The sequence below is a fragment of the Papio anubis genome, chromosome 12 (assembly GCF_008728515.1).
Source record: "Papio anubis isolate 15944 chromosome 12, Panubis1.0, whole genome shotgun sequence".
Taxonomy (NCBI): Eukaryota; Metazoa; Chordata; class Mammalia; order Primates; family Cercopithecidae; genus Papio; species Papio anubis.
In genome coordinates this window covers 93,660,618-93,675,904 of record NC_044987.1, presented here as the reverse complement: position 1 = coordinate 93,675,904, position 15,287 = coordinate 93,660,618, and the positions used below count along the sequence as shown (strand labels likewise).

The 15,287-nt window shown below is 42.8% G+C and overlaps 1 protein-coding gene and 1 pseudogene across 2 annotated transcripts in view; both read left to right on the top strand.

Moving 5' to 3' along the window:
- Positions 1–15,287, top strand: part of ABTB2 (ankyrin repeat and BTB domain containing 2) — a 211,927-nt gene that overhangs the window by 20,114 nt on the left and 176,526 nt on the right. The gene's annotated exons all lie outside the window — the stretch shown is intronic.
- LOC103877561 lies at positions 4,171–7,263 on the top strand (annotated as a pseudogene). Its single transcript, XR_004177617.1, has 2 exons — positions 4,171–4,225; positions 4,953–7,263. The product of XR_004177617.1 is annotated as a methylmalonic aciduria and homocystinuria type D protein, mitochondrial pseudogene (transcript).

Here is a 15,287-nt window from a genome sequence, read left to right as displayed (position 1 = left end):
AGCATTCTTATACACCGATAACAGACAAACACAGAGCCAAATCATGAATGAACTTCCATTCACAATTGCTTCAAAGAGAATCAAATACCTAGGAATCCAACTTACAAGGGATGTAAAGGACCTCTTCAAGGAGAACTACAAACCACTGCTCAGTGAAATAAAAGAGGACACAAACAAATGGAAGAACATACCATGCTCATGGATAGGAAGAATCAATATTGTGAAAATGGCCATACTGCCCAAGGTAATTTATAGATTCAATGCCATCCCCATCAAGCTACCAATGAGTTTCTTCACAGAATTGGAAAAAACTGCTTTAAAGTTCATATGGAACCAAAAAAGAGCCCGCATCTCCAAGACAATCCTAAGTCAAAAGAACAAAGCTGGAGGCATCACGCTACCTGACTTCAAACTATACTACAAGGCTACAGTAACCAAAACAGCATGGTACTGGTACCAAAACAGAGATATAGACCAATGGAACAGAACAGAGTCCTCAGAAATAATACCACACATCTACAGCCATCTGATCTTTGACAAACCTGAGAGAAACAAGAAATGGGGAAAGGATTCCCTATTTAATAAATGGTGCTGGGAAAATTGGCTAGCCATAAGTAGAAAGCTGAAACTGGATCCTTTCCTTACTCCTTATACGAAAATTAATTCAAGATGGATTAGAGACTTAAATGTTAGACCTAATACCATAAAAATCCTAGAGGAAAACCTAGGTAGTACCATTCAGGACATAGGCATGGGCAAAGACTTCATGTCTAAAACACCAAAAGCAACGGCAGCAAAAGCCAAAATTGACAAATGGGATCTAATTAAACTAAAGAGCTTCTGCACAGCAAAAGAAACTACCATCAGAGTGAACAGGCAACCTACAGAATGGGAGAAAATTTTTGCAATCTACTCATCTGACAAAGGGCTAATATCCAGAACCTACAAAGAACTCCAACAAATTTACAAGAAAAAAACAAACAACCCCATCAAAAAGTGGGCAAAGGATATGAACAGACATTTCTCAAAAGAAGACATTCATACAGCCAACAGACACATGAAAAAATGCTCATCATCACTGGCCATCAGAGAAATGCAAATCAAAACCACAATGAGATACCATCTCACACCAGTTAGAATGGCGATCATTAAAAAGTCAGGAAACAACAGGTGCTGGAGAGGATGTGGAGAAATAGGAACACTTTTACACTGTTGGTGGGATTGTAAACTAGTTCAACCATTATGGAAAACAGTATGGCGATTCCTCAAGGATCTAGAACTAGATGTACCATATGACCCAGCCATCCCATTACTGGGGATATACCCAAAGGATTATAAATTATGCTGCTATAAAGACACATGCACACATATGTTTATTGCAGCACTATTCACAATAGCAAAGACTTGGAATCAACCCAAATGTCCATCAGTGACAGATTGGATTAAGAAAATGTGGCACATATACACCATGGAATACTATGCAGCCATAAAAAAGGATGAGTTTGCGTCCTTTGTAGGGACATGGATGCAGCTGGAAACCATCATTCTTAGCAAACTATCACAAGAACAGAAAACCAAACACCGCATGTTCTCACTCATAGGTGGGAACTGAACAACGAGATCACTTGGACTCAGGAAGGGGAACATCACACACCGGGGCCTATCATGGGGAGGGGGGAGGGGGGAGGGATTGCATTGGGAGTTATACCTGATGTAAATGACGAGTTGATGGGTGCAGCAGACTAACATGGCACAAGTATACATATGTAACAAACCTGCATGTTATGCACATGTACCCTACAACTTAAAGTATAATAATAATAAATAAATTAAAAAAATAAATAAATAAATAAATAAAAATAAAAAATAAAAAATAAAAAATACCTCCCAGGGATGATGTGACTATTTAAACAAAATAGCAAAATGTATATAAAACAGTTCACATAAGGCTTGACACATAGTAAGAACTTAGATGTGTTACAATGTTTTACCTGCATTTTCTCCTTTGAACCACACAGTATCCTGCAGAGGTAGATACTGTTGCTGATTTCAAGATGATGGAGGGGGCTTTAGGGAGTGCTATTGCTACCCTCACTGCCACTGTTCCTACTGTTGATATTCCTAGGCTATGGTTCTGCTTTTTTCCTCCAAGGCTGATGAGACCCTGTCTCTCTATAAAAGTAATAGTAATAAATAAGTTTTTAAGATAAGATTCATATTCTGGAACCCACTCTGAATCTATTAAGTGAAAACCTGTAAAAGTGGGGCTAAGACATCTGTTTTTTTGTTTTGTTTTGAGAGAGAGTCTCCCTCTGTCACCCAGGCTGGAGTACAGTGGCACAATCTCAGCTCACTGCAAGCCCTGCCCCTGTTCCAGCGATTCTTTCACCTCAGCCTCCCAAGAAGCTGGGACTACCCCCACGCCCAGCTAATTTTTTTTTTTTTTAATTTTTTTTTTATTTTTAGTGGAGGTGGAGTTTCACTATGTTGGCCATGCTGGTCTCAAACTCCTGACCTCAAGTGATCCACCCGCCTCGGCCTCCCAAAGTGCCAGGGTTACAGGCGTGAGCCACCATTCCTGGCCAGAACACCTGTTATTGTTGTTTTTTGAGAAGTAGTCTCACTCTGTCGCCCAGACTGGAGTGCAGTGGTGCAATCTCAGCTCACTGCAACTTCCACCTCCTGAGTTCAAGCAATTCTCCTGCTTCAGCCTCCTGAGTAGCTAGGATTACAGGCATGCACCACCACATCCAGCTAATTTTTGTACTTTTAGTGGAGACGGGGTTTTGCCATGTTGGCCAGGCTGGTCTTGAACTCCTGACCTCAGGTGATCCACCCTCCTCAGCCTCCCAAAGAGCTGGGATCACAGGTGTGAGCCACCATGCCTGGCCAACATTTGTATTTTTAAAGCAGCTCTTGTGGCAATTCTAGATAAACGGGCAGGTTTGTGAATTCCATCTACATCACTGGGAGGTGGGTTTTGTTCTGCGCTCCCCTCAGAGTATATATGGGGCAAAGGACCCTCTTGACGATGTACAGTTTGGGAAAGGCCGGGCAGAGAGCAGGCTGATCTTTAAGGATCTTCTCTGTGGGTGGTAAGGTGGAGATCATGGTTAGGGTGATTTGAATAGGGGGAGGTGGGGAGAGGTGTTAGAAAAGATGACCAATGTTTATTGGATGCTCTGTCATTTAATCTTTCCGACCAAATATGATGAGTTGGTGGTGATAAAAATACAGGTTGATATTTGCCAAATGCCTACTATGAGGTGACCAGGACACTAGTGATTTGTATGCAGTATCTTGTGGAATCCTCACTACAGCCTATGAGCTGTAGGTCACATTATTTATCCTCATTTTACAAATGAGGAAACTGAGGCCTTGAGATAATTGAAATGTCTTGCTCGAGGTCGCACATACACAGCAAGTAGCAGAGCCAGCATTTGAGATTAGTACTGTCAGACTTCAAAGCCCACGTTTTCCATGCTGAAAGTTTTAATCAAAAGCATGAGGCTATTGGGTCAAATAAGAATCCTGCATTATAAGTAACAGTGTCAGAATTTTTTTGAGAAAGCTGCTTGTGCCATCTTTCCTCAAGGTACTGCCCTTTGGCCCTTCCAGTCCTGGCTTTGAGAACCTTGTTATTTCCCCAGGCTGAGACCAGCCGCCAGTCAGCTGTGCCCGTCCTTGAGGCTGTCCATGTTATGGTCTGCTGTTCTTCCTCCTCAACCCCTGCCTCCTTCCCTGTACAGCCCCTGCATGCAACTCTTCTCCCCAGACAGAGGCCCAGAATCGGGGTCTTCCTTAACAAATAAGCCAGGTTCCAGGAGTGCTGCAGTTACCACCCAGGTGCAAGCCCAGCACAGGCCTCCTCTCAGCCAGCACTCATCCGAATCCACTCACACACTCAGGTGGTTGTCCTCCTCGGTGAACTGGGAAGCAGTAGGGCCTTGTGATTGACGGTGTGGATATGAAGCTGGACCGCCTGGGTTCAAATCTTGGATCCACTTCTTCTTTGACAAATTGCTTCATATCTCGGTGCCTCAGTTTACTTGTCTGTAAGATACTTACCTCATATGTTTACTTGTCTGTAAGATGCTTACCTCATATGATAGTTGTGGACAAGATTACATGAAGTACCCCTCCTAAAATGCTTGGAACAGGGCCTGGCACATGAGTCTCCAGTATGTTAGTCATGATGATGGTGATGATGATTACCAGTTGGGGGGTTAGCTCTGGCTACCCTTCCCTTGGCATGGGGAGGGAGTCCACCCATATGCGAGCATTAACCCTGAGTCTTACAGTAGGGAAATAAGGGCTTTGGAAGCAAACCTGGGTCTAACTCCAGGTAAGCCGCTTTGTTTTTATTTTTGGTTTTTGGTTTTGGTTTTGGTTTTGAGACAGGCCCTCCCTCTGTCACCTAGGCTGGAGTATAGTGGTGCAGTCATGGCTCATGACAACCTCAGACTCCTGACCTCAAGTGGTCTTTCCACCTCAGCCTCCCAAATAGCTGGGACAACAGGCACAAGTCACCATGCCCAGATAATTTTTAAAAATTTTTTATAGAGATAAGATCTCACTATGTTGGCCAGGCTAGTCTTGAACTCCTGGCCTCAAGCAATCCTCCTGCCTCAGCTTCCCAAAACGCTGTGCCTGGCCTGGCTGCTTTTTTAATGTGATGCTGGGCGAGTACCTCAACCTATTTGTTTTTTAATCTATAAACTGGGAATGACAGCAGTACCTGCCTTATGGTGTTGTAAAGGTGAAATGCAAAAGTGTAAACAATGCTTCTCATAAGGTGCATGGGCTCAGCTGACATTGAATGAATAGGAGGAAAAATGTGAGTTGAATAAGCTTTAGTAATAAGTGAAAAAAAGTCAGCTCAAAATATTATATACAGCATGATACAATGTAGATAAAGTCAAAAACAAATATTGGATGGCAGGAATAGTCAGGTTCTGGGACAGCTGGAGACAGTGGTGGTGACTGGAATAACTTTACCAAAGGAAAGCTATTTAGTGAACTGTCCTCTCCGGTAGGGTTGGCCAATGTGCTTTGTAACAGAGCCAGACTGGTTTCCTATCTCCCAGGACTTTGCTCTTCAGTTAAAACGTTGTCAATCCCAAAGACTTTTCAACTGCAGGATCATCAGGTTCAGATGAGTCTCACGTGGCCACTGCACCTCCAGATATATGCTCTCAAACGGTGTGGCCTGATGAAACTGTGGGACCATTTGGACCTCAAGATGAGAGGTTCCAGCTTCCTGGGAACGTAGGTTTTGATTGTCACCTCAATGGGACTGCTTCACAGAAGAAAAGCCTGGTTTCTAGCAGAAACTTCATCAAGTGAAAGACACGAGTTTGTGATGACACAATATGTGAATGAATTTCAGGGTAACGATGCACCTGTTGAACAAGAAATTAACAGTGCAGAAACTTAACTTTGAAAGTGCCAGAGTAGGGTGTGCAATACAAACATGTCCAGAATTGCGGCGAAAAGGTTTTGAATCACTGTTTCCAGAAGTAGCTAATAGCAAAGTAATCATTCTGACTGTAACACAGAAAGCTAAGAATGATATGACTGTTTAGAGTGAAGAAGTAGAAACTGAAAGAGAAGTGCTCTTAGAAAAGTTCATCAATACTGCTGAGGAAATTTGCTGTGCTCTTTTAGCTGAGGGATATTGGGCTGACTTTACTGACCCATCATTTGGTTTGACATTTTTTGGACCATATACAAACAACACTCTTTTCGAAACCCTTGAATGCTAACAACATTTAGGATTCTGTTGATGACCTTGAATGCTGTAAAGTGATTCATTATAGTCTCTGGGGTACCCGTGTAGTTGTAGGAAGCATCTTCACTAATGCAACACCAGACAGCCATATTATGAAGAAATTAAATGGAAATTAGCAGAAATGTCCATTCATGTGCTGTATTATTTGTATGTAATATTTGGGTTGATGTATAAATACTGTCAGACTAAAGTTTTTAAAATATACTTATTTCTAAGTATTTCAGCATTTATGAATTTACAACACTGGCAAGTGATTTGGGATTTTAAAATTGCAAATGTTCATTATTCATATCATTGAATACATGTTGAGCACATCCACATTGTATAGGATGTGGTAATTAGCTTGTAACCAGGGTATTACCTGTTATTGTTATTTCTCCCCTTTACTGGAAAAAGTCCTCAATTTTAAATACTTTCTTCCAAAAATAAATCACACATTTGGTTACGGAAAAAAAACCCGAAATATTAAGATGTGCTGAAGGAGTACATTACAGGCACAGTAAATACCATATAAGAGAGAAAGTGAGGGGATGGTAAACACAGATAATGGTTATGTGTCATGGGAAGAGGGAAAGGGAAGGATTAGGGGAGGGAGGGTCATATGGTTTAGAAGCATGTAGATGGTTGACAAGGCTCTAGCTTTTGTTTGGGAGTTGAGTTCACATTATAACTAATTAAAAATGGTCATGAACCAAGGATTATGATAAATCCAATTTGTGCACCTGAGGTTAAAAAATTAGTGGGTTCTCAATAGGTGGTAGCTATTTATTATCCCATGAACCACCTGAACCATGCCACAGGCCACCATTCATACCCTTTCTGATTGCCTCTCATCGATGCAAAATGCTCTGAGAAGTGAGTTTTTCTCCTCCAGCCACAGTGGCTTTCACATGGAGGACACAGAACAGTAGGGATATTTAAGTTGCCTGGATTCTTAGGTTGGGGCAGGTCTTAGGCATAAGCTCCCGTATGTGTCTAAAATAGTTGAACAAAGACAGGGTTGTTTTTGTCCTTACTGTGCCAGATGTAAAGGCTTTCATTAGAGTCACCTTAGGAGTATCCATGTTAGCCAGGAGATTTTCCTTCCGAGAGAAGGAAACATTTGGGTTGGATCTGATGGTGTTTGCCTTGGTGTGATTTTAGACCTTTCTGTTTCCATCGTCACCACTCAGCATCATGACTTTTGCCTATGGCTTTCTTTTTTTTCACCTATGGCTCCCTTCCTTTAGTGGAAAGGGGAAGCACTGAGATGTTTGAGACACCTCAGTCGTGTGCTTGCAGATCCACGTATCCTCGTGTGCTGCCCCTGTCTCCTGAATTTGACAAAGTAGAGGAGACAAGAACATAGGTTTTGGAATTATGGAGACCTGGGTTCAATTTTGGGGTCTTCACTGTGTGATATGAGGTGGAGGCATTGCTTGTTTTTCCTCTATCTTATTATTTTATTGTATTTTATTTTTTGAGACAGTCTCACTCTTGTCGCCCAGGCTGGAGTGCAGTGGCACGATCTCGGCTCACTGCAACCTCTGCCTCCCGGGTTCAAGCGATTTTCCTGCCTCAGCCTCCCGAGTATTACAGGGATTACAGGTGAGCACCACGACACCCAGCTAATTTGTTTATTTTAAGTAGAGACAGGGTTTTGCCATGTTGGCCAGGCTGGTCTTGAACTCCTAACCTCAAGTGATCTGCCCACCTTGGCCTCCCAAAGTGCTGAAATTCCAGGCTCGAGCCACCATACCCAGCCTGTTTTTCCTTTATTTTATTTTTAGTTTTTGGGAATTTTGTTTGTTTTGTTTTGTTTCTCCTTTATTATAGATTAGGATGCATAAAGTCCAGAGTCTTAAATACACAGCTTGATGAATTTTTACCCAGACATGCCCCTATGTAACTTACCCAGGTCAAGATCAAGATTTAAAACACTCCTGCCTAGGAGACACCCTCATGGCCATTCCTTGTTAGTGTCTACCCCACATAACTATTATTCTGACTCTTGCCACCTTCAATTCCTTTTGCCTGTTCTTGAACTTCTGGGGGTAGGTAAATTATTAAACCTTTCTGAGCCTCGGTTTATTTTTTAAAGTGATAGTACTTGTGCTATAGGGTTGAATTAGGAGAATCAACTGAGACAACACATGTAAAATCATTCGAGAAATATTTGTAAAACCTTTAATGCTTAATAAGGTAAAGCTGTTTGTTTATGGATGGCCATTTTTGACCTCAAAGTCTTTGCCTGTGTCTCACCCAGACAAAGCAGGCATTTCCCCAGTGCTCACAATAATTCATGTTCCTGTGCTCTCCATTTCCTTCCATGTCCTGTGACTCCCTGAATGTACTTCAGAGACTGTTCCATCAGTGGCTTTCAGGATTTTTTTTTTTTTTTTTTTAACTGAAACCAGTTCTTCTTGCTTAATAAGGCAGAGGAAATGGGCAGGAAAGCAGAGTTCTGCTGCCTTTGCCTCTTTTTCAAAGAGGGTCTGTTTGCTCTATTAGCAAAATCAACAGAGGCATTGCTGGACAGCGGGCTGGGCTGGACCAACTCCCCTGGGCTGGGGGGGTCCCTGGATGCTGGGTTTGCTGAGGGCCAGGAGTGGGTCACTGTGTGCTTTCAAAAGCAGCAGGAGGAGCCAGTTTTCCTAGCTCCTTCTCAAAAAACCCAACCAAAATATCTACCCCTGTGATTGGCTAAAATTATCCAATTATAACTTAATTCCCTTAGGTGGAGGGTAGATGGGTGCATAATAGCCTGAGTGTGAGTGTGGGGGTTACATTTTTGGAGGGAATAATTTTGCATGTAGGATTCTATTTGACCTCAGTCTGAATGATGAATAGTGTAGCCTTTCCTTAAGGTAGGTCTTCATGGAGGAGAAGGGAGAACTGTGCAGTGGGTAGGTGGCAGTGAAGATGCAGGAGGCTGGGACAGGTTAGAGGGTGAATGCTCCAAATTTGTGATGTGGTCTAGGGCTAGGTCTGCCTACAGCCACATCACGTGCACTTACAGATGCCTCCTTTATGTCAAGTGCTGCATCAGAATAGAGGTGAAAAGTTACAGTCCTGCCCTTCAGGAGCTCTAGGTCAGAGCAAGAATCAAACAGGCAGTTGTAATACAGGCTATCGCATACTATACTGAGAAGACCATGGCCACAAAATCAGATTGGGGGCATGGAGTTGTCACAGTCCCAGAGGTGGTCATTCGTGTTGAGATCTGAAAGATAAATAGAAGTTAGCCCTCAGGCTTGTAAAACCTGTGACTCATATCACCATATCCTTGGGACTCTTACCAGGAAATACATTTCCAAGGATAACTTCTGCTCACTCCACAAATGAGGTTTGGCTTTTACTGAACTACTTAACACTTTTGCTAGCGGCAAAGCTGGGTTTTTTAATTTTTCTTTTTCCCGCAGTCTTGCAGCCCTTCTACCCCATGCAATGTAATCTTGAATACGCGGATCTTCTGGCTCTGCAAAAGATGATCATTGCCTTCTGGGTGAGTGAAAGAGGCTGGATGGGAAGATTTATTTATCAACCGAAGACTTTATTAGTAAGAGTTTATGAGTAAGAGAGTAACCTCTTTACAGAGCCAGAAGAGAGAGATGTTTGTTATGGAAGAGATACCCACTTGGCATCCCTCACATGGCCAGTCATGGTGTATGGGGCCAGCATGCCAAATTGCTCCAGTTACCATGGGACCCAGACTTAGACCGGAAATCATGGTAGGATGGGAAGGAGTCCAGAATACACATGGCTGGTGTATAGGCTACAGTTAGAAAAGAGAATAAGAGAACAGTGTATCTATTTTCCTGAAGGAGTATTGTAACCTCAGATGGGGTTGTTTTTCCACAACTCCTTACTCCTTGCATTTTATGGTCCTGATTTTTCAAGCTTTAATTTTTTCCATGTTAAGCAATACTTACGTGAGTTGAGGTGACCCTTTTATATGTTTGTGGTAAGCACTTTTTAGGCTTGTCGTGTATGCTTTTTAAAATGCCTCCAAACTGAAAAGGAGCCAAAGTCCCTTCAATCAGGAGGACTTTATTCTTCAACACCTGGAAGGAGTATCTTTTTGGTTTTGCCACAGCTGTGTCTTTCCTGCAAGCGGCCCATTCGAAACCCAGCACTCCCTCGTTTTATGGGATGTGCTGGTGGAACATAGGAGGGGGTCCACTGGAAGGCTAGATTTCTTGGAAGTCTCTGCTGCCAAGCTCAGCAACTGAAATTTCTCATTCATAAAGAAGCACATTTGCATCCTGCCCATGAAGTTGTTAAATGAAACTGGAAAATCAGGAAGGGGATCTTACTTGTACTTTTGCAGATGTAGCTCTGGAAAAGTTCCGAAGGGATCTAACTGCATGCACACAGCTTGGGAACAGTTCCAGGCCTCCAGGGGAACATTTAACAGGTCGCTATTGATAGCATTTTCCATGAACCACCCGAACATATTTCTTGGGAGTATTCGAAACTGTTGATGAAATGACAGTTATAGCATGGGGTTTGCACCCCTATGCCTCATTGACAACTATCTTTCTCTGCTGGATTGGGTATAATTTATCAATTGAATTTATTTCATACGTTTACTCCCTTTACCCCACACTATGATGTTATAATCATGGCCAGTTTAGGAATGAGAGGTGATGACAATAATCCCTAATATAGGTACAGTTTCTGATGCTTTTTACAAAGAACTTTCACATTCTTTCTCATTTGATCTCAAAGCTATTATAGCTACCATTTCTTGTGTCTTTCTATATATTAGGCGCCTTGCTAAACGCTTTAGAAACTTTACCTTATTTAATTCTTAAAATAACCCTGTGAAACAATACTCTGATTTGTTCCCATTTTACAGAGGACGAAACTGAGGGTCAGAGAGATTGGGCCTCTTGACCCAAATCCTAATCTTGGATCTAGGGTAGACTAGGGATTTGAACCTAGATCTACCCAACTCAAAGCCCAAAATACCAGGCAGTGGTGGCTCCTAGTCTCCCTGTGTTAGAGGCAGGGGGCTTGGTTTTTCCCATAGAAGAAAATGAAGTGCAGAAGGGTTTACTTGGGGTTCCATGGCCAAAGAGTGATCCAGCAGGGACCGGAAGTCAGGAATCCTGTGAGATCAGTGCTTTGTCATTACCCCAGACCTGTTTATCTAAGCAGTATTCCCCGAGTGAAGTCCCTGGCACTTCCCAGCCAGCAACCACTTGGTCAGAAATAGCCAGTCCTGGACTCATACTTGGGCACAGAGATGGGAAGGAGTTCTGGGAATCCAGTGCATCATTCTCATTTCCTAAGTAATTTATAGCTAAAAAACCACAAAGTTGCTTCTAAGTACACTTCGGTTTACCATTTCTGTGTCAGGACTCTTTGCAGGCTACAGACACAGTTCAACCATTTGAAGCAGAGGAAATTTACTGGCTTGTTTAAAAGTCCCAGAGTAGGGTTGGCTTCAGGTACACTTTGACTCAGAGGTTCACTGGTACCTTTGGGACCCTGTTTCTTTTGCTTACTCTTCCTTCTGGATTCTGCTCCTGGGTGGGCTGCATTATCTGGCAGCCTTTCTCCTGTGGTTATAAAGTGGCTGCAGCAGCCTCAGGTTTGAAGCTGAGTAGGAAAGGGGACCAGTTGGCTTCTTCTGATAGCTCAAAGATTCTGGACTTCAGTCTTATTGTCTCTGATGGGCCTGGCCTAGGTCATGTGCCCCATCATTGAACCAGTCCTTGTAGTCCATCGCCACATGCTCCACCCCATGCTGAGAGGGAAGGTTGGGAGCCCTCATGGCCTGAGAACCGTAGGTGGGCTGTGGATAGAAGAGGAAGATTGGATGCTGTGGAGACAAGATGCTGGGTGATCTGGACAGGGCGGGTGGAGTGGGAAGTGGGAAAGGAGATGGATCTGGAAGGAAAAGTGGAATGGAAAAATCAGTCTTCTAGAGAAACACATCTTCACATTAAGTAGGGCAAGGGTAACTTCTGTATTTGAAGAGTTTCAACAGACCATTAATGAGAGTATCTTTTGGTTGCTGCTGTTAGAACAATTATTTGTTATATTCACTGACTTCAGTGTTTATTTGTTCTAATGAAACCTTTCCTCTCTGAAAGAGAAGCACTTCTTTAGAGTGTGTCTTAAATATTCAGATTACAGGTTTGAAGGAGAGAGCCATTTAGGTGCTGAATAGCTTGCAGGCTGGGTTTATTGCTGTCTTAATGGGATCTTAAATTGTGCCAGTTGAATTAAAATGTTAATTCTCTTCTAGTCTATCTCTGATCCAGTGCTACCTTGACATACTTGAAGTTTTAGTTAGACTGTTTGGTCTAAACTGAGTGTTGACAATTATTATTGAAAAGTTCATCTTAAAGATTTTTGCTTTTAATAAGCTGCAGATGCAAATAGAAGGTGTGACCATATGAGAGGCCACGTGTTTTCAGGATTCTGGATGGCTAAGTGGCCAATTTGCTTTCCAATTCAGAACTAAACCAGACAAGGAGGGGTGTTATAAAATGTTTCTTTTGAAGTACCTACAGCTAACTAGATCCAGATAGAGTGAATGTTGAGAGCCAGTAAGGGTTCCTTGAATGCCTGCCCTGTGGTCTGCATCTCTAGAGGCATCATGGAGAACAAAAAGGCGGTTTCTGCTCTGGAGGAATGAATGATCCTGTTGCAGTAATAACAGAAACTGTTTATTCAGCACTTACTAGCTCAGGTACAGCGCTAAGAACTTTGCATACGTTGTCTCATTTAATCCTCATCACACCAGTAGAAGGGCAGATACTATTCTCCTCAATTTTCAGAGGAAGCAGCTGAGGCTTGGAGAGGTTAAGCAGCCTGCCTCCAGTCCCCAAGCAAATGAGCATCAAAGCCAGCCTCACACCAGGCTCTCTCCAGCTGCAAAGCCTGAATCCCTCACTCTGATGCTGTGGATAGAGACTGTCATTGCAGGATTTCTCGCAGTCAAAAAAGCAAGTACTCCCTCGATAACAGATTTCATCACTCTTGAAACTGGAAGCCTGGGAAGAAGGAAGATTGCCTGAATGCTGAGGCCAGTGTCTTTCCAGAAGGGGGGATACTGAGTGGGCCTCCTTCCAACCTGTCTGTCCCACGTGGTCTCTCCATCTGTCTGACTTTGACTGCCAATCCAGCCTGTCTGCAGTCTGGACAGCAGGACCAGTCCTAGCACAAACCAAATCTTTATTCTGGAGTTGGACAGAGTCAGAATTGCTTAGGGCTGATGAGGCCACCTTAATCTCAATATTTTCACACGCTGTGCTAGATGACACATTTCAGAGCGCAGGCAGAATGAGGGTTGGCAATGTGAAACAGCCAGCGAGGAGCTGGGTCTGGGAGTGAGACAGCAGACAGAGTGCATTCTAACCATGTACGCGCGGCTGCCGGGGGCTTGTTTAAACCAGATTCTGCCAAGGTCATAGAAGCAGAAAACATGATCCAGAACTCCTCCTCCCAGGCAGGATAATTTGGTTTCTAAAGTTTTTTCTCTATAGTTTCTTTTGGGAGAAATATATCTGGGAGAGGGGGAAGAGTGGAAATAAGGGAATTTTCTTTCAAATCCTTAGGAACATACATATAGAGTCCCATGTATAGGACGATGCTATAGAGTTGACAGTTTACCCCCAAGGAAGGAGTATGTAATCCTGGGCTGAGGATGACTTTTTCCAGCAAGGTCCCTGACTCCTGTCACTTTTGGGGTTGCTTTCCTTCAAAAGCTAATTGAGAGTGGAAAAGTACCGGGGCGAGTGAAGATAACCAAATGTGCCTGAGGCCTGGGAGTGAGAGCCTGCTACTGGGCCCTCAAGTGGCTAGGGGTGTGAATTCCTAGGGTGGGACACAGAGGATCATCTTCTTTGATGTTTATATCAAAAGTAGGATTGCAATGTCCCTCTTTATCCCTAGTAATCATTGCTGTGAAGTCTACTTTATCTGATATTAGAGTCACTCCAGCTTTCTTTTGATACGTTTGCATAATGTTTTTCCATACATTTAATTTTAACTAGCCTCTATTGTATTCCAAGTGAGTTTCTTGTATGCAGCAAATAGTCACATTTTGTTGTTTATCTATTCTCATAATCCATTATCTCCTAACTGGTATGTTTTCTATTATTTTATTTTATTTTTGAGACGGAGTCTTTCTTTGTCGCCCAGGCTATAGTGTAGTGGCGCAATCTCGGCTCACTGCAACCTCCACCTCCTGGATTTAAGCGATTCTCCTGTCTCAGCCTCCCAGGTGGCTAGGATTACGGGAACCCACCACCATGCCCAAATACAAAATAATTTTTGCATTTTTAGTAGAGACAGGATTTCACCATGTTGCCCAGGCTGATCTTGAACTCCTGACCTCAAATGCTCTGCCTGCCTCAGCCTCCCAAAGTGCTGGGATTATAGGCGTGAGACAATGCACCCAGCCCTAACTGGTATGTTTAAAACATTTACATTTAGCCTAATTCTTTATATATTTGGATCTAGGTTCTATTATTTTATTATTTGTTTCTGTTTGTTCTGTTTTTTGCTCCTCTTTTTCCCCTTTCCTGCCTTTAGATTATTTAAACTTTTTTTTTTTCTTTTTTTTTTTTTGAGACAGGGTCTCACTCTGACGCCCAGGCTGGAGAATGCAATAGTGTGATCTCGGCTCACTGCAACCTCCGCCTCCCAGATTCAAGTGATTCTTGTAGATCAGCCACCCAGGTAGCTGGGACTACAGGCACGTGCCCCCCCCACACCTAACTAATTTTTGTATTAGTATTTTTAGTAGAGATGGGGTCTCACCATGTTGGGCAGGCTGGTCTTGAACTCTTGGCTCCAGTGATCCACCTGCCTTGGCTCCTCAAAGTGTTGGGATTACAAGTGTGAGCCACTGTACCTGGCCAGAACATTTTTTAGTATTCTGTTTTGATGTATCTATTATGGGTTTTGACTATATCTCTGTGGTTTTTTTGGTGGGTGGTCTAAGGATTAAAAACTACAAACTTAAGTTTCCATTGTCAACTTAAAATTGGTATTTTCCTAGACGTTTAAGTGGAATGTATAGAAAGCTCACCACTATCCCTTTGCCCTTTGTATAAAATATTTTCCTAGACGTTTAAGTGGAATGTATAGAAAGCTCACCACTATCCCTTTGCCCTTTGTATAAAATCTAACATTGTAGGAGACTGTGCTAGCCTGTCAGAGTACAGAGAGAAGAGAAAGACCTGGAAGGAATTAAGAGTTGAATTAAGAAAGAATTAAGGTTTTACCTCATTCTTTCATTTAGTAAACATTTATCCAGCTTTTTTATTTGAGACTGTCTCGCTGTGTCACCCAGGCTGGAGTGCAGTAGTACAATCTCAGCTTACTGCAACCTCCACCTCGTGGATTCAAGTGACTCTCCTGCCTCAGCCTTCCAAGTAGCTGGGATTATGGGTGTGTGCCACCACGCCTGGCTAATTTTTGCATTTTTAGTAGAGATGAGGTTTTGCTGTTTTGGCCAGGCTGGTCTCAAACTCCTGGCCACAAGTGATCTGTC